At 42.1% G+C, this 24,690-nt stretch overlaps 1 pseudogene; it reads right to left on the bottom strand.

Moving 5' to 3' along the window:
• Window positions 1–891: 891 nt before the first annotated feature.
• LOC124647011 lies at window positions 892–24,579 on the bottom strand (annotated as a pseudogene).
• Window positions 24,580–24,690: the final 111 nt, after the last annotated feature.

Here is a 24,690-nt window from a genome sequence, read left to right as displayed (position 1 = left end):
GACGCGGTTGGAACGATTTTTTTGTCCGGCGCGCCCCAAATCCCTTTGGGGGACGGTTTGGGGGACGCGACTATGCTCTAAGGGTTCAAGAGACCATACACATAGTTGTCCACCGAGCACCCTGACATGTCCTAGTTCCACATGGTGTGTGCCGCCCTAGACACCGATCTCTGCTCCAGTTATCAACTTGAGGTACTCCCGCATCGACTTCACGCAGGCCCCTTAATTTCACTGATCAAGCATATGAAAAAGCGGCCAAATTACTCTCCAGTCTCTAACTATCATCTCTAGGTCACTTGCCCTCTCTCTCACACACATACACACACATACATGATGCTGGCAAGAGGTAAGACATGGACGATGACTGTGATTTGTATTTGGAGTGCAGGGACTATTTGTTGGAGTGTGTCAAGGAGGTTATTTGATGATATGCATCACTAGAACATATACACTGCGGATTGATGTCTAATTACTCTATTGTTGTGTGTAGATATGGGAATGAAGATACGTGATTATTTTCACCTGATGTCTAATATTCATTTTAATATTTTAAAAAATCCTTCAGCAAATCCACGCAGCGCGGGGTATTTTGTCTAGTTAGGGGAACACAGAAATCCTTCCTAGTAAATAAGGGATACATCCACTATACAAACCTTCAGTTCTATCTTGAAGGAACAAAGTAATTAATGGACTATAATACAAGCAATAACATATGACTTTTATTAATTAACACATACACATCTTAACATATAATCACAGTCACTCAAATATGCAGTACATCTTTTGTAGGAAACAAGGGATACATCCACTATAAGAGTTTGTTCATCAAAGGGAAACAATATAAAGTGTGGTGTCAGAGCAGAAATATGAATCAAATAAGTGGGAGATAACCTAAGAAGAACGGGATTGATACAACATGAGAAGGCGATGTGCTACTTCTGTCATGGCTGGTCGTTGATCCACATCAAGGTTCAGACATTCCACGGCGAGCACAGCAATGCTATCAAGAATCTCCAAATCACCTTCTGCAGCAATGTCCTTGTCAAATAACTCGGTGGATTTCTTGCCCTTTTTGTGATCTTCTAGATAACTGTTCACCAATTTATAGTTATCAGAATGTGTGGCCTTCTTCCTAGTAATAAGTTCTAGGAGTACCACTCCAAAACTGTACACATCACTTTTTTCAGTTAGTAGGCCTGTTTGAAGATATACAGGGTCCATATAACTCATGTCACCAATGACTGATGCAGCGTGTTCTTTATCTCTTGGAATCAACCTTGAAATCCCAAAATCTGAAATCTTGGGCAGCATATTATCATCCAAGAGGATATTTGCTGGTTTCACATCACCGTGCAGAATTTTTGTACTGGTTTTTGAATGCATATAAGCTAGGCCATCTGCTGATTCAGCAGCAATTTTTAAACGTGCATCCAAGTTTAGAGGTCCCATGTTGTTGCTGTGAAGAATGTCATCAAGGCTACCGTTGGACAGAAACTCATAGACTAGCATCGGGATATCAACATCCAGGCAACACCCAATGAGCCTGACAATGTTCCTGTGGATCACTTGAGATTGGATAATAACTTCATTTGCAAATTGGTCATTCTCCATGATGCTACCATTAATAGGCTTCTTTACTGCAACTATTTCATCACCAACAATACCCTTATAAACTTCACCGAAGCCACCTTTTCCAATTATATTGTTACTCTTCAAGATATGTTTCAGTGCCCCCCTTTTGAAAATCTTTATAATCTTTGCCTTCTCTAGTGTGGGCCCACCAATCTTTGCATAAAACTCTCTGGTCTTTCTTTTCTCTTTGCGAAGAAGAATAAGGAATGATAAAAGGGCTATAAGGAAAAAACCACCAATTGCACCTGCGTAGAAGGAAGCAAACATATTATGCATCACCGAACTTTCCAAGAATATTCACCAAAGTTAATATTGTGACAAAATACTGAACACAGAACCATGTTGATAATTCTATGTATTTTAACATTTGGAATACATACTTGCTTTCTTATTTTCAGAAGGGTGAGTAAGGCAGGCAGGAAGAAATATCCTCGATGGAGTGGCGGTTTTGAATGAGACGGTACATGAGATGCATATTAAGAAATTAAATGGGATTATTTTAAAACTAGATTTTGAAAAGGCTTATGACAAGGTCAAGTGGTCTTTCCTACAGTAGACACTCAAGATGAAAGGTTTTTCTCCTGAATGACGCGCTTTAATAAATGATTTCGTGTATGGAGGTAGTGTGCCAATCCGGGTTAATGATGACACCGGCCATTATTCCCAAACACGAAAAGGGTTACGCCAAGGGGATCCGTTATCACCAATGTTATTCAACATTGTGGCGGATATGCTGGCTATACTCATAGAGTGGACCAAGTCTGATGGTCAGATTGAAGGTGTGATTCCACATCTGGTTGATGGTGGTTTATCTATCCTTCAATATGCCGACGATACAATTCTGTTTATGGATCATGATCTCGAAAAAGCTCACAACCTGAAATTAATTTTGGCGGCTTTTGAGCAGTTGTCGGGATTGAAAACCAATTTCCATAAAAGTGAATTGTTCTATTTCGGTGATGCCCAAGATGATACAGCTCTATATACAGAGTTGTTTGGTTGTGGGCAAGGCCAATTTCCTATTCGCTATTTGGGTATTCCGATTCATTATCGGAGACTTACAATTGCTGAATGGAAAATAGTGGAAGAAATATTACAGAAGCGCCTTAGTAGTTGGAAAGGTAAATTGTTGTCCCTGGAGGGAAGATTGGTACTCATTAATTCGGTACTGACAAATATGGCACTGTATATGTTATCATTCTTCCTATTGCCAAAAGGAATTATGCATAAACTCGATTATTATCGATCTAGATTCTTTTGGCAAGGTGACAGCGAGAAAAAGAAATATTGACTGGTTAAATGGAGTATAGTTTGTAGTCCCAAAGATCAAGGCGGACTTGAAGTTCATGACCTGGAGGTCAAGTATTCAGCTCTGCCGTCTAAATGGCTTTTTAAGCTTCTTACCGAGGATGGGATTTGGCAAACTATTCTTTGGAGAAAATAAATCGGCTCAAAGACGTTATCCCAAGTGGTTTGGAAACCTGGGGATTCACACTTCTGGGCTGGTCTAATGGCGACAAAAAATGTCTTTTTTCATCATGGTACTTTCTCAATCAAGAATGAAACATATATACGATTCTGGGAAGATGCTTGGTTAGACAATGCACCTTTAAGCGAACAGTATCATGCGTTGTATAGTATTGTTCGTCGCAAAGGTGATACCATTGCCACAGTAATGGCTACCTCGCCTCCGAATGTGACGTTCAGACATGTTTTGCTTGGACAAAGACTATTGGCATGGAATTCGCTAATTCAACGATTGGGGGATATTAACCTATCACCTGAACCGGACAAATTTAGATGGAATTTACATGTAGATGGCTCTTTCTCGGTCAAATCATTATACAACGCCATACTTCATTCTGATATACCAGTTGATAATAATAAAAAAAATTGGAAGATGAAGATACCATTAAAAATAAAAATATTTGGATTGTATCTTCGTCGAGGTGTTATCCTCACCAAGGACAATCTTGTTAAGCGGAATTGGCACGGAAGTACACGGTGTATTTTCTGTCATCATGATGAAACCATTAAACACGTTTTCTTCCAGTGCCAATTCGCGAGATCTATATTGTCATTTATCCAAGTAGCGTCTACCCTATATCTTCCGACTAGTGTGACTAATGTCTTTGGCAACTGGCTTCACGGTATAGATTCAAGGTTTAAGTTGCTTCTTAGGGTGGGGCGCTAGCAGTTATCTGGGCGCTTTGGCTAAGTAGAAATGACAAGATTTTTAACGATAAAAAAATGTTCTTTGTTGCAGGTCATCTACAGATGTATAGGTATTCTCCGTTTGTGGTTACCTCTTCAGCGAATGGAGAACCGAGATCTGTTTACGGAGGTCTGTACACGGTTGGAGGCTACGGCGAGGGATACTTTTTCCCTACATGGGTGGCAGCATAGTCTACGGATTGAAACCCCTCCCACACCTTAGGCGTTATATGTTTCATCGTTCCGATATGTATTTTGCCTAGTTATTTTTCCATCTTTTGACTTGACACTATTAAATCGCTGTGTGCATCCTGGTTATGCAGAGGCTGGATGTAATTGCTTTTCAAAATAATAAAACATCATTTATCGAAAAAAATATAATGTTTATAATTTAGGAAGAAGTATACTAGTATTTTTTTTCACGGGGAGTTATCCTATATATGGAACAAATATAATTAAAAAGGTAATAATTGACATCGAAGCGAGGCAGTAGAAGTAATTCTTCTTTCTTTAATTTAACTACTTACCCACAACCGCCTTTGCTGCAGTGGGAAATTTCTCGGTGCAGTTTCCTTTCTTGGCGTTGCCTTTCATTCCGGCTTTGCAGAGACAGTCATAGTCTCCAGGCTTGTTCTTGCAGATTCCATCGCAACTATACTTTTCAGGGTGCTCGCATTCATTGATGTCTGCAAACAACACCATGAGTAAAATGTATGTATAGATATGTATATGTAGAGAAGCGATCTCTATTTATTTTGTCGGTCCTAGTTCATACCTTGGCATCCATCCTTGAAGTAAGGGTTGCCCTCGTAGTTCTGGGAGCACTTGCAGACATAGCCTAGGCCATTGGTTGCATTGGCGCAATAGCTATTGTCGCTGACGCACGCGTAGGCGGCAGCTGGCCTTGCGCCGGACATGCGCCGGTGTTCCTTATGGCAAAATCCATCACAAAGGGAATGCCCCTGGGGAATTTCTTGGGCAGCGTCTCGTATCCGTGCATGTCCGTGGTGGAGAAGTTGTACCAGTCCTTCTCCACCAGCATGCCGTAGTTGCAGGGGTTCTGGGCCTGATCGCCGTCGGTCCTCGGATAAAGCGCCACCGAGAACACCCTGCGGCTCTCGGGATCCGCTTCCGGCGCCACAGCGGCCTGGCAGCAGCCACGCCCCCCGCAGGACCCGTTTGCGGGAAATGCAGCCAATGTGGCATGCAGGTTAGCTCAATTATTACTTAAGATACAGCTAGTTTGTGTTGTTCTACAACGGCTTGCCCTATCCAATTATAGAAATATTGATCAAGTGCTTGCAAACGTGGATGATCTGCCCCTTGTACTTTCCTTATATTCTATGAAAAATAGTAAAACGACAGAAGGAGTTGAGATAAGAACATGCCAACCTTACAGTTTTTCATGCATGGTAAGTATGTATAATCATTTTTGGATGTGTTCAACGAGTACTCCGTCGAGAGTGTCTCGGTGTAGAGAGAGATAGGCATAAGTGTTGAATATATAAGAAAATTACCATATGATTTAATCCTAACATGTAATTGACATAGCATGATCGCATCTATTCCAAACGGCAAAACTAGAAACTCTAATAAGATCTGATAGAGAGAGAGGAGTGTCACATATTGTGCAACTTGAATAGCAACACCGTTGGCGGTGGCAGCAAAAGCGCTCAACCAGATTGTCCCTCACCCATACAGTTCTATGAAAGGCAGGGTTCTGGAGGCCCGCATATGTGTCTCGTACTAGCGGCTAGGGTTTGCGTTAGGGTTTATATAGTGTTGACAATGTCGTGGAGCGCAGCCCAAGTTTGAGTTGGCACAACCACGATCCAGAAAATCCGTGGAACAAAATGGTTGCATTAACGCATTTTTTTAAAGGAATACGGTAGGGGAACCCCCTACAGTGATTTTTTTAAAATAATAAGAACCCAAATTCGCATCCATGGGGACTTAAACATGGGTGGCTGGGTTGTACATCCATTTTCCTAACCAAGTGAGCTAGGCTCACTTCTTTTGCATTAACGCATTCGTTAATGACTCATAATTAATCACACCATTAATTTCCTGAACTGCAAATATAAGCTTGGCTCGACGAGATTCCTGCAACCAGCCAAGGAGGAAACCTTGTTCCACATTGGGAAAGGCCAGATGTTGATGTCCCGCGGCTGCCACAGAGGGGAAATCGCCATCACCAACCCCTCCTTGACGTCGGGGGTGTGTCTAAAACACCATCTTCACCAACGCCACCATCTCCATCTCAAGATTGACGCCATCCCCCTCATCACACTACTAGGAAAACCATTATAGGTAGAAATGTATTCTGTGGCACACGCAAAATATGCTCCACATAAATTATTTCTGTGACGCACCAAAAAAGATGCTCCACTAATTTCTGTGGCGCATGTAGGACTGGTGCGCCACAGAACTTTGCCTTTCTGTGGCGCATGTGGACGGATGTGCCACAGAATCTCCATGGGGCCCACGCGGGGTCCCGCACTGCATTGGTGAAGGGAATTCTGTGACGCATCTGCCACATGCGCCACGAAAAGTCAAAATTATGTGGCGCATATGCCCACATGCGCCACAAAAAGTCAAAATTGTGTGGCGCATATGGGCACATGCGCCTAAGAAGTTCATCTTTCTGTGGCGCATGTAGGCATATGCGCCACAGAAAGTTGAAGGAATTTTTTCTCCCCACGCAACTACACCCCCCCTCCCCCCCCCCTCTGTGGATCGCTTTTTTAGCACTGTAAAATACAAAAGAAATAGATAGAAATTTAAAAAATAAAATTCTTTAAGGTGCCCATGTATTATGTCATCTAGTACCACTGAGAATTAACAAACATGAATTTCGACGTTTTTTGCAAAATTGCGTTGCAAAATCATCAAACTGGATTCCTGGTTGCATACGAACTCCAAAAAAAGGCACAATGTATCAAAATGACCAGGAGAAAATTCTACATCCGAATTCACCTGGGCTTGTCCGGTTAGACAATTTTTAGAATCGTCAAATTTGAAAAGAGTAAAAAGATACGGAAAGTCAAGATTTTTTTCTTCAAAAATAAAAAATCGAAAAAAATTCTGTGGCGCACCATATGCCCCATGCGCCACCGAAATTTTGAGCCGAATTTTGAATTTTCGGTGGCCTCCTCCTCCTCCTCCACTTCTCCTTCTTCTCCCTTCTCCTTCTCACTTCTCCTTCTTTCCCTCCTCCTCCTCCTCCACTTCTCCCTTTGTCTCCCTTCTCCTCTTTCTACTCTCTTCTTCTCCCTCCTCGTCCTCGTCCTCGTCCTCCACCCACCACAACCTCCTCCTACTCCGGCGACCACGACCACCGCCACCTCCTCCTCCTCCACCACCCACCCACCACCGCCACCTTCTCCTCCTCCTTCGGCGACCACCACCACTTCCTCCTTCACCTCCTCATGCTCCTCCTCCACCACCACCTCCTCCTCCTCCTACTCCACCACCTTCTCCGGCCGGCCTCCTCGGCCTCCTCCTCTGCTGTGCGTGGAGGCAACAACTTCCTTGTGACGGTAAAGCACACGTCCGTTGGGAACCCCAAGAGGAAGGTATGATGAGCACAGCAGCAAGTTTTCCCTCAGAAAGAAACCAAGGTTTATTGAACCAGTAGGAGATGAAGGCCACGTGAAGGTTGTTGGTGGAGGAGTGTAGTGCGGTGCAACACCAGTGATTCCGGCGCCAACGTGGAACCTACACAACACAATCAAAATACTTTGCCCCAACTTAACAGTGAGGTTGTCAATCTCACCGGCTTGCTGAAAACAAAGGATTAAACGTATGGTGTGGAGAATGATGTTTGTTTGCGAAGAACAGCAGAGAACAGAGATTGCAGTAGATTATATTTCAGATGTAAAAAAAGGACCGGGGTCCACAGTTCACTAGTGGTGTCTCTCCAATAAGATAAATAGCATGTTGGGTGAACAAATTACAGGTGGGCAATTGACAAATAGAGATTCATATACATATCATGATGACTACTATGAGATTTAATCAGGGCATTACGATAAAGAACATAGACCGCCATCCAGCATGCATCTATGCCTAAAAAGTCCACCTTCAGGTTAGCATCCGCACCCCTTCCAGTATTAAGTTGCAAACAACGAGACAATTGCATTAAGTATGGTGCGTAATGTAATCAACACAAATATCCTTAGACAAAGCATTGATGTTTTATCCCTAGTGGCAACAAGACATCCACAACCTTAGAACTTTCTCGTCATCGTCCCAGATTCAATGGAGGCATGAACCCACTATCGAGCATAAATACTCCCTTTTGGAGTCACAAGTATCAACTTGGCCAGAGCCTCTACTAGCAACGGAGAGCATGCAAGAACATAAATAGCACATATATGATAGATCAATTAATCAACTTGATATAGTATTCAATATTCATCGGATCCCACCAAACACAACATGTAGTATTACAAATAGATGATCTTGATCATGATAGGCAGCTCACAAGATCTAAACATGATAGCACAAGAGGAGAAGACAACCATCTAGCTACAGCTATGGACCCATAGTCCAAGGATGAACTACTCACGCATCATTCCGGTGGCGGGCATGATGATGTAGAGCCCTCCGGTGATGATTCCCCTCTCCGGCAGGGTGCCGGAGGCGATCTCCTGAATCCCCCGAGATGGGATTGACGACGGCGGCGTCTCTGGAACTTTTTCCGTATCGTAGCTCTCGGTACTAGGGATTTCGCGACGGAGAGATTATATAGGCGAAGGGGCAGAGTCGAGGGACGCTCGAGGGGCCCACCCCATAAGGCGGCGCGACCAGGGGTGGGGCCGCGCCCCCCTATGGTGTGGCCGCCTCGTCGCCCCTCTTCGTCTCCTCTTCGGACTTCTGGAAGGCTCCGGGGAAAATAAGACCGTGGGCTTTTGTTTCGTCCAATTCCGAGAATATTTCCTGTGTAGGATTTCTGAAACCAAAAACGGCAGAAAACAGGAACTGGCGCTTCGGCATCTTGTTAATAGGTTAGTGCCGGAAAATGCATCAAAACATCATAAAGTATGAACAAAACATGTAGGTATTGTCATAAAACTAGCATGGAACATAAGAAATTATAGATACGTTGGAGACGTATCATCCTCCACCCACCACCCCACCCACCCACCCACCCAACCACCCCCCGACCTCCGAAAAAATTTCAAAAAAAACCATCGAAAAATTCCAGCGGTCCTAGATCCAGATCTAAATCTAGATCTGGATCTGGCCGCCATTTTTAAAATTAAAAAAATCTGTGGCGCACCACAGCTAGGTGCGCCACAGAAGATTTCTGTGGCGCATGACAACCTGGTGCGCCACAGAAGTTTTGAAATTTCTGTGGCGCATGTAGATATGCGCCACATAATTTAAATACTAGTCGCGTGACAACTGTGGCGAGAGAGATATGCGCCATGATACGTCCAATTTGCATCACTATTCTATATCATAATTTACTGTTATTCATTGATATATTTTATATTTAGAGGTGATACTTATCTTATTCCATCTATTTTTGCATGTCTGATGATTATTGGAGAATTAACCGCCGGAGCCAGGAATCTGCTGGAAAAAGGATCGTCAAGACACCATATTTCAGAAGACCAACAATTTCCAGCAAAGATACAGAAAATCCTATTTTTCCATATGACGAAGGAAGCCAGAAGGGGAGGCCGAGATGGGTTAGGGGGCTCCAGACCACCCCTAGGCGCGGGCCCACCCCAGGCCGTGTTGGAGATATGCCCAAGAGGCAATAATAAAAGTGGTTATTATATATCTTTATGTTTATGATAAATGTTTATATACCATGCTATAATTGTATTAACCGAAACATTGATACATGTGTGATATGTAAACAACAAAGAGTCCCTAGTAAGCCTCTTAACTAGCTTGTTGATTAATAGATGATTAGTTTCATAATCATGAACATTGGATGTTATTAATAACAAGATTATATCATTATATGAATGATGTAACGGACACACCCAATTAAGCGTAGCATAAGATCACGTCATTAAGTTATTTGCTATAAGCTTTCGTTACATAGTTACCTAGTCCTTATGACCATGAGATCATGTAAATCACTTATACCGGAAAGGTACTTTGATTACATCAAACGCCACTGCGTAAATGGGTGGTTATAAAGGTGGGATTAAGTATCCGGAAAGTATGAGTTGAGGCATATGGATCAACAGTGGGATTTGTCCATCCCGATGACGGATAGATATACTCGGGGCCCTCTCGGTGAAATGTCGTCTAATGTCTTGCAAGCATATGAATAAGTTCATAAGAGACCACATACCACGGTACGAGTAAAGAGTACTTGTCAGGAGACGAGGTTGAACAAGGTATAGTGTGATACCGATGATCAAACCTCGGATAAGTAAAATATCGCGTGACAAAGGGAATTGGTATCGTATGTGAATGGTTCATTCGATCACTAAAGTCATCGTTGAATATGTGGGAGCCATTATGGATCTCCAGATCCCGCTATTGGTTATTGGTCGGAGTGAGTACTCAACCATGTCCGCATAGTTCGCGAACCGTAGGGTGACACACTTAAAGTTGGATGTTGAAATGGTAGAACTTCAATATGGAATGGAGTTCGAATATTTGTTCGGAGTCCCGGATGAGATCCCGGACATCACGAGGAGTTCCGGAATGGTCCGGAGAATAAGATTCATATATAGGATGTCATTTTATGTGAATTAAAATGATACGGAAGGTTCTATGGAAGGTTCTAGAAGGTTCTAGAAAAGTCCGGAAGAAACCACCTAGGAAGGTGGAGTCCACATGGGACTCCACCTCCATGGCCGGCCAACCCTAGTGGGGTGGAGTCCCAAGTGGACTCCCCCATAGGGGCCGGCCACCCCCCCTTATGGTAGGTGGAATTCCCACCTCTAGTGGGAATCCTAGCTTGGGAAGGTTTCCCACCATATGGAAGGTTTTGGGTTCGGGTCTTATTCGAAGACTTGTAGTCCAACACTTGGGGCTTCCACCTATATATAGAGGGCCAAGGGAGGGGGCCGGCCACACCAAAGCCACCACCTTGGCCGCCCCCTATAGTGGTCGGCCACCCCCTCTCCCCAAACCCTAGCGCCCCGCTCCTCCACCATATCCCGCACGCTTAGCGAAGCTCCGTCGGATTTCTCCACCGCCACCGACACCACGCCGTCGTGCTGTCGGATTCAAGAGGAGCTACTACTTCCGCTGCCCGCTGAAACGGGGAGGTGGACGTCGTCTTCATCAACAACCGAACGTGTGACCGAGTACGGAGGTGCTGCCCGTTCGTGGCGCCGTGATCAAGATCTTCTACGCGCTTTTGCAAGCTGCAAGTGATCGTCTACCGCAGCAACAAGAGCCTCATCTTGTAGGCTTTGGAATCTCTTCAAGGGTGAGACTCGATAATCCCCTCGTTGCTACCGTCTTCTAGATTGCATCTTGGCTTGGATTGCGTGTTCGCCGTAGGAAAATTTTTGTTTTCTATGCTACGTCCTCCTACAGTGGTATCAGAGCCGTGTCTATGCATAGATGGTTGCACGAGTAGAACACAATGGTTTTGTGGGCGTTGATGCTTATGTTGTCTTTAGTTTGAGTACTTTGCATCTTTGTGGCATAGTGGGATGAAGCGGCTCGGGCTAACTTTACATGACCGCGTTCATGAGATTTGCTCCACGCTTGACATGCAACTTGTATTGCATAAGTGGCTTTGCGGGTGTCTGTCTCTCCTACTATAGTGAAGATTCAATTTACTCTTCTATTGACAACACTAGTATCACCGTTGTGGTTGATGTTCGTAGGTAGATTGGATCTTACTCGAAAACCCTAAACCACGTAAAATATGCAAACCAAATTAGAGAACGTCTAACTTGTTTTTGCAGGGTTTGGTGATGTGATATGGCCATAATGTGATGATGACTATGTATGAGATGATCATTATTGTATTGTGACAACCGGCAGGAGCCTTATGGTTGTCTTTAAATTTCATGTTGAGTAGTATTTCAAAGTAGTTGTAATAGTTGCTACATGGAGGATGATCATGAAGACGGTGCCATTGACCTTGGTGCTACGCCGACGATGATGGAGATCATGCCCGTTGATGATGGAGATCAAGTTCGTGCTTTGGAGATGAAGATCAAAGGCGCAAAGACAAAAGGGCCATATCATATCACATATGAACTGCATGTGATGTTAATCCTTTTATGCATCTTATTTTGCTTAGATCGCGACGGTAGCATTATAAGATGATCCCTCTCACTAAAATATCAAGATAATAAAGTGTTCATCCTTAGTAGCACCGTTGCCAAGACTTGTCGTTTCGAAGCATCTCGTGATGATCGGGTGTGATAGAATCAACAAGTGCATACAACGGGTGCAAGTCAGTTTTGCACATGCGGATACTAAGGTGGCCTTGACGAGCCTAGCATGTACGGACATGGTCTCGGAACACGTGATACCGAAAGGTAGAGCATGAATCATATGATTGATATGATGAACACTTTGAGTGTTCGCCATTGAAATTACATCTTGTCTCGTGATGATCGGGCATAGGTGTGATGGATTTGGTTCGTGTGATCACTAAAACAATGCGAGGGATATTGTTTTGAGTGGGAGTTCACCTAGTTTTTAATTTTTTTAAATTAAAATTTGAACTCAATTTGTCATAAACATTAGTCTAAACTATTGCAAATATGTTGTAGATATGGCGTCCTCAATCAATTTTAACCAGTTCCTAGAGAAAGAAAAGCTTAAGAGCAACGGTAGCAACTTCACCGACTGGTTCCGTCATGTGAGGATCTTCCTCAATGGCGGAAACCTGCAATATGTGCTTGATGCATCGCTAGGTGACCCTCCTGCAGAAACTGAAACCCATGAAGTAAAGAATGTTTACGCGACTCGGAAAACTCGGTACTCTCAAGTTCAGTGTGCCATCCTGTGCAGTCTGGAAGCCGATCTTCAAAAACGTTTTGAGCACCACGATCCACATGAGTTAATCAATGAGTTAAAGACTATCTTTGAGACTCATGCGGCCGTGGAATGCTATGAAGCATCGAAACACTTCTTCAGCTGCATGATGGAAGAAGGCAGCTCCGTTAGTGAGCACATGCTCGCCATGACCGGGCATGCGAAGAAACTCAGTGACTTGGGAATAGTGATTCCTAACAGACTGGGGATTAATCGTGTCCTTCAATCACTGCCACCTAGTTATAAGAACTTTGTGATGAATTACAATATGCGGAACATGAACAAAGAGTTACCTGAACTCTTCGCCATGCTAAAATCTGCTGAGATTGAAATTAAGAAAGAGCACCAAGTGTTGATGGTCAACAAGACCACCAGCTTCAAGAAACAGGGCAAGTCTAAAGGCAAGAACAAGAAGAGTGACAAGAAAGCTGCCACGCTTCCTGTGAAACCTAAGGCTGGCCCTAAGCCTGATGCTGGAGTGCTATTACTGCAAGGAGAAGGGACACCTGGAAGCGTAATTGCTCCAAGTATTTGGCGGATCCGAAGAGCGGCCTTGTCAAGAAGAAGAAAGAAGGTATATCTGATATACATGTTATAGATGTTTATCTCACTGGTTCTCATACTAGTACCTGGGTATTTGATACTGGTTCGGTTGCTCATATTTGTAACTCGAAACAGGAACTAAAGAATAAACGAAGACTACTGAAGGATGAAGTGACAATGCGCGTTGGAAATGGATCCAAAGTCGATGTGATCGCTGTCGGCACACTTCCTCTACATCTACCTTCGGGATTAGTTTTAAGCCTAAATAATTGCTATTTTGTACCCGCGTTGAGCATGAACATTATATCTGGATCTTGTTTAATGCAAGACGGTTATTCATTCAAGTCTGAGAATAATGGTTGTTCTATTTTTATGAATAATATCTTTTATGGTCGAGCACTTGAAAAGAATGGCTTATTTCTGTTAGATCTCGATAGTAGTGATACACATATACATAACATTGATGCTAAGAGGATTAAATTGAATGATAATTCTACTTATATGTGGCACTGTCGTCTTGGTCATATTGGAGTGAAACGCATGAAGAGACTCCATACCGATGGATTACTTGAATCACTTGACTTTGAGTCACTTGATAGATGTGAAGCATGTCTGATGGGAAAAATGACTAAGACTCCATTCTCGGGTATGATGGAGCGAGCTACTGACTTATTGGAAATCATACATACAGATGTGTGTGGACCAATGAGTGTAGCATCGCGCGGTGGTTATCGTTATGTTCTAACCTTCACATATGATTTGAGTAGATATGGGTATATCTATTTAATGAAACATAAATCCGAAACTTTCGAGAAGTTTAAAGAATTCCAAAGTGAAGTAGAAAATCAACGTAACAAGAAGATTAAATTTCTACGATCTGATCGCGGAGGTGAATATCTGAGTTATGAGTTTGGCATGCATTTAAAGAAATGCGGAATACTTTCACAATTGACACCACCGGGAACACCACAACGAAACGGTGTGTCCGAACGTCGTAATCGAACTCTCTTAGATATGGTTCGTTCTATGATGTCTCTTACTGATTTACCGTTATCATTTTGGAGTTATGCATTAGAGACAGCCGCATTCACTTTAAATAGAGCACCATCAAAATCCGTTGAAACGACACCTTATGAATTATGGTTTAATAAGAAACCTAAGTCGTCGTTCCTTAAAGTTTGGGGTTGCGAAGCCTATGTAAAAAAGTTACAACCGGACAAGCTAGAACCCAAAGCGGAGAAATGCGTCTTCATAGGATACCCTAAGGAAACTATAGGGTACACTTTCTATCACAGATCCGAAGGCAAGATCTTTGTTGCTAAGAACGGAACCTTTCTTGAGAAAGAATTTCTCACTAAAGAAGTGACTGGAAGAAAAGTAGAACTCGATGAGATTGAAGAATCTCTACTCGTTGATCAGAGTAGCGCAGTACCGGAAGATGTTCCTGTGCCGCCTACACCGGCAACAGAGGAAGCTAATGATAATGATCATGAAACTTCAAATGAGATAGCTACTGAACCTCGCAGATCGACAAGGGAACGTGCCACTCCAGATTGGTATGATCCTTGTCTAAATGTCATGATTGTGGATAACAATGATGAAGACCCTGCGACGTATGAAGAAGCGATGATGAGCCCGGATTCCAACAAATGGCAAGAAGCCATGAAATCCGAAATGGGATCCATGTATGATAACAAAGTATGGACTTTGGTAGACTTACCTGATAGCCGAAAGGCTGTCGAGAATAAATGGATCTTCAAAAGAAAAACAGATGCTGATGGTAATATTACTGTCTATAAAGCTCGACTTGTCGCAAAGGGTTTCCGACAAATTCAAGGTGTTGACTACGATGAGACTTTCTCACCTGTAGCGAAGCTAAAATCTGTGAGGATTTTGTTAGCAATAGCTGCATTTTTCGATTATGAGATTTGGCAGATGGATGTCAAAACGGCGTTCCTTAATGGAGACATTGAGGAAGAGTTGTATATGGTACAACCCAAAGGTTTTATCGATCCTAAAAATGCTGACAAAGTATGCAAACTTCAGCGTTCAATCTATGGACTGAAGCAAGCATCAAGAAGTTGGAACCGACGCTTTGATAAGGTGATCAAAGACTTCGGGTTTATACAATGTCATGGAGAGGCTTGTATTTACAAAAAAGTGAGTGGGAGCTCTGTAGCATTCCTGATATTATATGTAGATGACATATTATTGATTGGGAATGATATAGAACTATTAAGCGATGTAAAGGGTTATTTGAATAATAGTTTTTCAATGAAAGACCTTGGTGAAGCATCATATATATTAGGCATCAAGATTTATAGAGATAGATCAAGACGTCTAATAGGGCTATCACAGAGTACATACCTGGACAAGATTCTAAAGAAGTTTAGAATGGACGAAAGTAAGAAAGGATTCTTACCTATGTTACCGAGGCAAGGTCTTGAGTAAGACTCAAGGACCGGCTACGGCGAAAGAAAGAGAAAGGATGAGTAAGATCCCCTATGCCTCGGCGAGTAGGCTCTATCATGTATGCCATGCTATGTACAAGACCGGATATAGCACATGCCTGTTAGTTTGACTAGCGAGATATCAAAGTGATCCAGGAATGGAACATCTGGACAGCGGTCAAGAATATCCTGAAGTACTTGAAAAGAACTAAGGATATGTTTCTTTGTTATGGAGGTGACCAAGAGCTCGTTGTAACAAGTTACACCGATGCAAGTTGGAACACCGATCCCGATGAATCTAAGTCACGGTCCGGGTACGTGTTTATATTGAATGGTGCTGCGATGAGTCGGGCAAGCTCGAAGCGGTGCACGGTGGCGAAATCCTCAACGGAATCGGAGTACATAGCGGCTTCGGAGGCTTCATCAGAAGCGGTATGGATGAAGAGGTTCATTGTAGAGCTCGGTGTGGTTCCTAGTGCATTGGACCCACTAGTCATATATTGTGACAACATGGGTGCCATCGCCAATGCACATGAACCAAGGTCACACAAGAGGCTGAAGCATATCAAGCTGCGTTATCATTCGATTCGCGAGTACATCGAAGATGGAGAAGTAAAGATTTGCAAAGTACACACTGATCTGAATGTAGCAGATCCGTTGACTAAAGCTCTCCCTAGGGCAAAGCATGAACAACACCAGAATGCCATGGGTGTTAGGTACCTTACAATGTAATCTAGATTATTGACTCTAGTGCAAGTGGGAGACTGTTGGAGATATGCCCAAGAGGCAATAATAAAAGTGGTTATTATATATCTTTATGTTTATGATAAATGTTTATATACCATGCTATAATTGTATTAACCGAAACATTGATACATGTGTGATATGTAAACAACAAAGAGTCCCTAGTAAGCCTCTTAACTAGCTTGTTGATTAATAGATGATTAGTTTCATAATCATGAACATTGGATGTTATTAATAACAAGATTATATCATTATATGAATGATGTAATGGACACACCCAATTAAGCGTAGCATGAGATCACGTCATTAAGTTATTTTCTATAAGCTTTCGTTACATAGTTACCTAGTCCTTATGACCATGAGATCATGTAAATCACTTATACCGGAAAGGTACTTTGATTACATCAAACGCCACTGCGTAAATGGGTGGTTATAAAGGTGGGATTAAGTATCCGGAAAGTATGAGTTGAGGCATATGGATCAACGGTGGGATTTGTCCATCCCGATGACGGATAGATATACTCCGGGCCCTCTCGGTGGAATGTCGTCTAATGTCTTGCAAGCATATGAATAAGTTCATAAGAGACCACATACCACGGTACGAGTAAAGAGTACTTGTCAGAGACGAGGTTGAACAAGGTATAGTGTGATACCGATGATCAAACCTCGGATAAGTAAAATATCGCGTGACAAAGGGAATTGGTATCGTATGTGAATGGTTCATTCGATCACTAAAGTCATCGTTGAATATGTGGGAGCCATTATGGATCTCCAGATCCCGCTATTGGTTATTGGTCGCAGTGAGTACTCAACCATGTCCGCATAGTTCGCGAACCGTAGGGTGACACACTTAAAGTTGGATGTTGAAATGGTAGAACTTAAATATGGAATGGAGTTCGAATATTTGTTCGGAGTCCCGGATGAGATCCCGGACATCACGAGGAGTTCCGGAATGGTCCGGAGAATAAGATTCATATATAGGATGTCATTTTATGTGAATTAAAATGATACGGAAGGTTCTATGGAAGGTTCTAGAAGGTTCTAGAAAAGTCCGGAAGAAACCACCTAGGAAGGTGGAGTCCACATGGGACTCCACCTCCATGGCCGGCCAACCCTAGTGGGGTGGAGTCCCAAGTGGACTCCCCATAAGGGGCCGGCCACTCCCTTATGGTAGGTGGAATTCCCACCTCTAGTGGGAATCCTAGCTTGGGAAGGTTTCCCACCATATGGAAGGTTTTGGGTTCGGGTCTTATTCGAAGACTTGTAGTCCAACACTTGGGGCTTCCACCTATATATAGAGGGCCAAGGGGAGGGGGCCGGCCACACCAAAGCCACCACCTTGGCCGCCCCCTATAGTGGCCGGCCACCCCCTCTCCCCAAACCCTAGCGCCCCGCTCCTCCACCATATCCCGCACGCTTAGAGAAGCTCCGCCGGATTTCTCCACCGCCACCGACACCATGCCGTCGTGCTGTCGGATTCAAGAGGAGCTACTACTTCCGCTGCCCGCTGGAACGAGGAGGTGGACGTCGTCTTCATCAACAACCGAACGTGTGACCGAGTACGGAGGTGCTGCCCGTTCGTGGCGCCGTGATCAAGATCTTCTACGCGCTTTTGCAAGCGGCAAGTGATTGTCTACCGCAGCAACAAGAGCCTCATCTTGTAGGCTTTGGAATCTCTTCAAGGGTGAGACTCGATAATCCCCTCGTTGCTACCGTCTTCTAGATTGCATCTTGGCTTGGATTGCGTGTTCGCCGTAGGAAAATTTTTGTTTTCTATGCTACGTCCTCCTACAGGCCGCGCCTAGGCATGGTGTGGGCGCCCTGGCCCACTTCTGACGACACCCCCTCGCGTATTTCAACCCCTCGGGAAACCTAAGATCGGAGGGAGCGACCAGAGAAATATTCTGCCACCGTTACGGGGCGGAGAACCACGGAGAAAGAAAAGCTCTCCGGCAGGCTAAAATCTGCCAGGGAAATTCCGTCCCAGAGAGGGGAAATCGTCGCCATCGTCACTGCCATCGAGCTGGACTTCATCAGAATCATCATCAAGATCATCTCCATCACCAGTACCATCATCACCGCCGTCTCCACGCCATCCCGCTGTAACATCTTGGGTTTGATACTTGTCTAGTTCATTAGGGAAACTTTCCCGGTGTTGATTACTCCTTGTAGTTGATGCTATTGAGTGAAACCATTGAATTAAGGTTTATGTCCAGATTTTTATTCATCATTATATCACCTCTGATTATGATCCATATGATGTCTCGTGAGTAGTTCGTTTATTTCTTGAGGACATGGGAGAAGTCATGTAGTTAGTAGTGGGACTATGTTGAGTAATATGCAATGATTTGATATTTAAGTTGTGGTGCTATTCTTCTAGTGGTGTCATGTGAACGTCGACTACATGATACTTCACCTTTATGGGCCTAGGAGAATGCATCGTGTATTTGGCTATTAATTGTAGGGTTGCGGGAGCGACAGAAACCCAAACCCCCGTTAGAAAACCGGTGCATGAGGGAGTGTAGGATCTCAAAGTGTAATGATGTGGTTAGATTTATCTTAATTACTTTCTTGTAGTTGTGGATGCTTGCAAGAGGTATAATCACAAGTATGTATTAGTCCAAGTATGGGGTAGTACATTAGCATAGGTTCACCCACACAACACTTACCAAATCATTGAAGATTATTCAGCTATATGAAGCAAAAGCAATTGACGTAATTCTCGTGTGTCCTCAGGAACGTTTGGTCATCATAAGTAAAACAACCGACGTGTCCTTTGCTATAAGAAGGATTAGGCCACTCGCTGCAATTATTATTACTGTATTTTATTTACCCATACTTTATTTATCTCCAATACCAAATACCCCTGCAAACCTGTTTGCTAATATTTACAGTGAATCCTCGATCAAAACTGCTCGTCAACACCTTCTGCTTCTCATTGGGTTCGACACTCTTATTTATCGAAAGTTGTACGATACACCTCCTATACTTGTGGGTCATCAAGACTATTTTCTGGCGCCGTTGCTAGGAAGTGAAGCGCTATTGACAAGTGGAATTGTTAAAGGTAACTTCTAGTGTAAGTGTTTATTTTTACTTTTGTCTGCTACTGCTTTATTTCATTATGGAGGCATCTCCGTTTGACTCTCTATTTGGAATTACTACTACCACTGTTACGGTAGTAGATGAACCACCGCGTGCTCAATTGGATCCTTTTAAAATGCCTATGAAAATTGTTGAATGTGTTATGAATAACTGCTATTATGGAGATGGAACTGTCCATCCGGGTGATCATTTACTCTTTATACATGAATTATGCGATTTGTTCAAGTGTGCAAGTATCTCAATGGACCAAGTTAAGAGGAAGTTATTCTCTTTATCACTTAAGGGAAGAGCTGCGGAATAGTATAATATGCTGAAGAATGGCCGATCTATTGGATGGGAGAAAATTGTACCTCTCTTTTATTCTAAATTTTATCCTCCAAGTGAGGTTCGTAAAGATCGAAATCAAATATATAATTTATGGCCCAAAGATGGAGAGAGTATCGCCCAAGCATGGGAGGGGGGATTGAAGTCACTAATGCTCAAATGCCCCATTCATGAGCTTGCCAGTAATATTATTATTAATAACTTCTATGCAAGGCTTTCTCTTCATGATAAGGATTTATTGGATGCTTCTTGTTCTGGATCATTTACACGTATGAAGGAAGAAACTAAATTGGATCTTCTCAACCGCATTCAAAAAAATCCCAAAGGATGGCAGAATGATAAAGGAAGAAAGTTAGGTATTAAAATTGATTATGAATGCATTGAATCTTTTATGCAAGCAGATGACTTTTGTAATACTAGTGTTGTTTATGGTCTTGATTCTCATGTTCTTGCAAAAAAAAAATTAAGGCTTTTGCCTCTTATCTTGATGTTCCGAAAAAGGAGTGGAACAAGTATCATGCACCTTATAAGGATATTGTTAATTGTGTTCCTGCTAGAAATATTGAAGTTCGTACTGCTAATCGTATTTTGCCTAAACCTTATATTGAGAAACTACCCTTCCCTTCCAAGGTAAAGGAACATTCTATTGTAACTAGTGTGGTTAATAAAAGTAAAAAAGAAAGCTACAGAACCTGATGAACAAATAACTATTGAACCTGCGGTAGCAATAGTAAAGGACTTGGTTACTGAAAATATAGAAGATGGACATATTATATTTTGCGAAGATGATTCTAATATTGTTTCACATCCTAGTAAATCCAAAAAAACTAGTGTTCATGTGCTTTCTGTCAGAATAGGTGATCATTGCTATTATGGTTTATGTGATATTGGTGCAAGTTCTAGTGCTATTCCTTATGAGCTTTACATGGAAATTATGCATGAAATAAGTTCTTGTGAACTTGAAGAAATTGATGTGGTTATTCAGCTTGCTAATGGAGAGACCATCTCTGCGACTGGTATTGTTAGAGATGTGGAAGTTTTATGTGGTAAGATTAAATATCCTCTTAATTTTCTAGTACTTGGTTCAGCTGCTAGTAAGACTTGTCCAATAAGTTTTGGTAGACCTTTCTTTAATACTTGTGGTGCTATTATAGATTGCAAGAAGGAGAAAATTCTTACTAAATTTGATGGAGAGTCTTATGAATTTAATTTTTCTAAGTTTTCTAAAATTCCTTATAAAACTGAATTGCCTAATGAAGATTTTAGAGTTGAACAACTTGCTTCTATTGCTGTTGCTCCTAACAATGCTTTGCATCAATATATGGAGGACCACGAAAGTGAGGTCTTTATGGAGGAAAGAAAGGAAATTGACGAGATTTTTCTTCGTCAAACGGAGATGATTAAGCACGATTACATGTGGAAGATTTGGGTACCACGCTACCACCAAAGGAGGATCATGTTTTCGATTAAAAACCTTTACCTGATGATCTTAAATATGCCTACATTGATGATAAGAAGATATATCCTATTATTATTAGTTCTAAACTTTCGGGACAGGAAGAGGAAAGATTATTCGGAGTATTGAAGAAGCACATAGGAGCTATGGGATATACTCTTGATGATTTGAAGAGGATTTCTCCTACTATATGTCAGCATGCTATTAATATGGAACCGGATGCAAAGCCAGTTGTTGAGCATCAACGCTGTTTAATTCCGAACATGAAGGATGTGGTAAGAAGTGAGGTATTGAAACTTCTTGATGCTAGTATTATTTATCCTATTGCTGATAGTAAATAGGTTAGACTTGTGCATTGTGTTCCTAAGAAAGGAGAAATTATTGTTGTGCCTAATGAGAATAATGAACTTATTCCTCAATGAGTAGTAGTTGGTTATAGGATATGCATTGATTTTAGAAAAGTTAAAAAAAGTTACTAAGAAAGATCATTACACTTTACCTTTTATTGATCAAATGTTAGAAAGATTGTCTAAGAAACTCATTTTTGTTTCCTTGATGGTTATTCTGGGTTTTCTGAAATTGCTGTTAAAAAGCAAGATCAAGAGAAAACTACTTTTACTTGTCCTTATGAAACGTATGCTTATAGACGTATGCATTTTGGTTTATGTAATGCTCCTGCTACGTTTCAAAGATGCATGTCTGCTATCTTTCATGGTTTTGGTGAAGAAATTGTGGAAGTATTCATGGATGATTTTTCCGTCTATGAGACTTCTTTTGATAACTGTTTGCACAACCTTGATAAAGTTTTGAACAAATGTGAAGAAACTAATCTTGTTCTTAATTGGAAGAAATGCCACTTTATGGTAAATGAAGGAATTGTTCTTGGACATAAAATCTCTAAAAGAGGTATTGAAGTCGATAGAGCTAAAGTTGAAGCAATTGAGAAAATGCCCTGTCCCAGGTATGTTAAAGGTATTCGTAGTATTCTTGGTCATGCTGGTTTTATAGGAGATTTATTAAAGATTTATCTAAAATTTCAAAGCCTACTACTAATCTTCTCCAAAAGGATGTACCTTTTGTTTTTTATGATGAATGTAAGGAAGCTTTTGAAACTCTAAAGAAGGCTTTAACCACTGCTCCTATTGTTCAACCACCTGATTGGAATTTACCCTTTGAAATTATGTGTGATGCTAGTGATTTTGCAGTAGGTGCAGTTCTTGGACAGCGAGTAGATAAGAAGTTGAATGTTATTCATTATGCTAGTAAGACTCTTGATGTTGCTCAAAAGAATTATGCTACTACTAAAAAGGAATTTCTAGCTGTAGTCTTTGCTTGTGAGAAGTTTAGACCTTATTTTTTTTTTGACACCTTTACCGTAGGGGAATCCCCTACGGTGTATTTTTATATATATATTAAATCAACAGACCATACACTGTACAGGGGCAAGAGAGTTGCCCAAAAGAAAGAGGAAAAAAATTACATCATGGTGGCTGAAAAGAAACTAGAAAAGACATAAGGAATTAAGTGAGGGTATCTAGAATCCAACCAAGAAGGGGTTGGACTAAGGACTGTTTAACTCTGTAATGATGCAGCCAGATATCATTCTGGAATCCAATTTTCCATCTCGCTAGAGAAAAAGGAATGGCCTGAAAGATGAAGTCGTTCCTGGACTTCCAGATATTCCACGCAGCACAAGCAAAGATCTCTATAAAGCAGGGCCCCTGAAAGTTGCTTTTAACGTACCAAAACCCATCTGCTATAGACATATCAGCTGGCCATTGAATATTGATTGCATTCCAACAATTTTTAGCAAATTCACACTCAAAGAATAAGTGAGACGTCGTCTCCAAGCTATCTATCTGGCAGGGAGAGCAGTTAGTCCCCGAGTCTGTCCTCCAATTTTTTCGGTGCATAATGTCATTGGTATTTAGTCTATCTATCAGCATCAACCACAGGAACACCTTGATTTTGGGCAAGGTTTTGGAGGACCATATAGAGATCATAATTTCATTTCTGGGTACTCTCTCAAACAAAAAACGATAGTACCTTGCTGAAGTGTATTTCTCTCCCCCAGACAAAACTCCTTGTGTCATGCACTTCAGGAATGATGGGGGTATCATTTGATAGTTGTTGGATTATTTGCAGTTCTTGGAATGCTTCAATCGACAAGGGCAGATAGAACTTGGAGGTCATGTCTTCAGCAGAGAGGAGCTCTGCAACTGAAATATCTTCATCCAAAGCAAAGGAGAACAAACGAGGGAACCGATCACAGAGTAATGTGTCCTCTTGCCAGAAATCTTTCCAAAATAGAACTGAAGTACCATTCCCAATTTTACTCTTCGAGATGCTGCGGTAGTCCCCAACCAGACTGAAGATGTCTCTCCACCAGAATGAACCCCTACCAGATTTTGTATGCGGTACATTTTCCCCATATAGAGACCAAACCAGTTTCACCCAAGGGGTATCAGCACGACTATAAAATTTGTGTAGCTGTTTCATTAAGAGCGCCTTATTTTGGAGTTCAAGATTCTTCACCCCTAAACCTCCACAGTGTCTGGGATGACACACTCTATCCCAGGCCGCTAAGGCATTTAAAGAAGAGGAGTCTTCCTCCTTTGCCCAAAGACAGTGTCGCTGTGCCCTGTTGCACATGTTCAGAACAGTTTTCTGAATCTTAAGTGAACACATGTAAAAGGTTGGCAATGTAGAGAGCACTGATCTCACAAACTCAAGTCTACCCCCATATCCAAGGAAACGAGTGCTTGCATTAAGTCTTCTTTCTACTAAACCCACCAGAGGTGAAAGATCCTTGATTGTTGGTTTGGTCACTCCCAAAGGCAGTCCTAAATAAGTAAATCGCAATTGTCCCATGGAGCAACCAAACGTTTCTGCCAACGTTTTTAGTTTTTCCTCTGAGATATTGACAGGAATTAAGCATGATTTGGAATAATTTACCCTCAAACCTGTAGCTTGCGCAAAAGTTTCCAACACCTCTTTCAGAGCAGTTAACTGTATTGGGCAAGCCTGTAAAATTAGGAGTGTGTCGTCGGCATATTGTACAATGGGGAAGTCAGTGTTAGGAATGTTCAGAGGAGCCACTAAATGTCCTTCTTGGAAAAGACCATTGACCATGGCCTGCAGAAGCTCAGAAACCCCAACAAATAGGAGAGGGGAAAGTGGATCACCTTGTCGAACCCCTCTGCGGCAGTTGAATTTCTTGCCTGGTACCCCATTGAGCAGAAT

This window comes from Lolium rigidum, chromosome 4 (genome assembly GCF_022539505.1).
Source record: "Lolium rigidum isolate FL_2022 chromosome 4, APGP_CSIRO_Lrig_0.1, whole genome shotgun sequence".
NCBI classification, from domain to species: Eukaryota; Viridiplantae; Streptophyta; class Magnoliopsida; order Poales; family Poaceae; genus Lolium; species Lolium rigidum.
The sequence above is the reverse complement of the archived record's forward strand: the minus strand, read 5'-3'. Positions and strand labels throughout refer to the sequence as shown.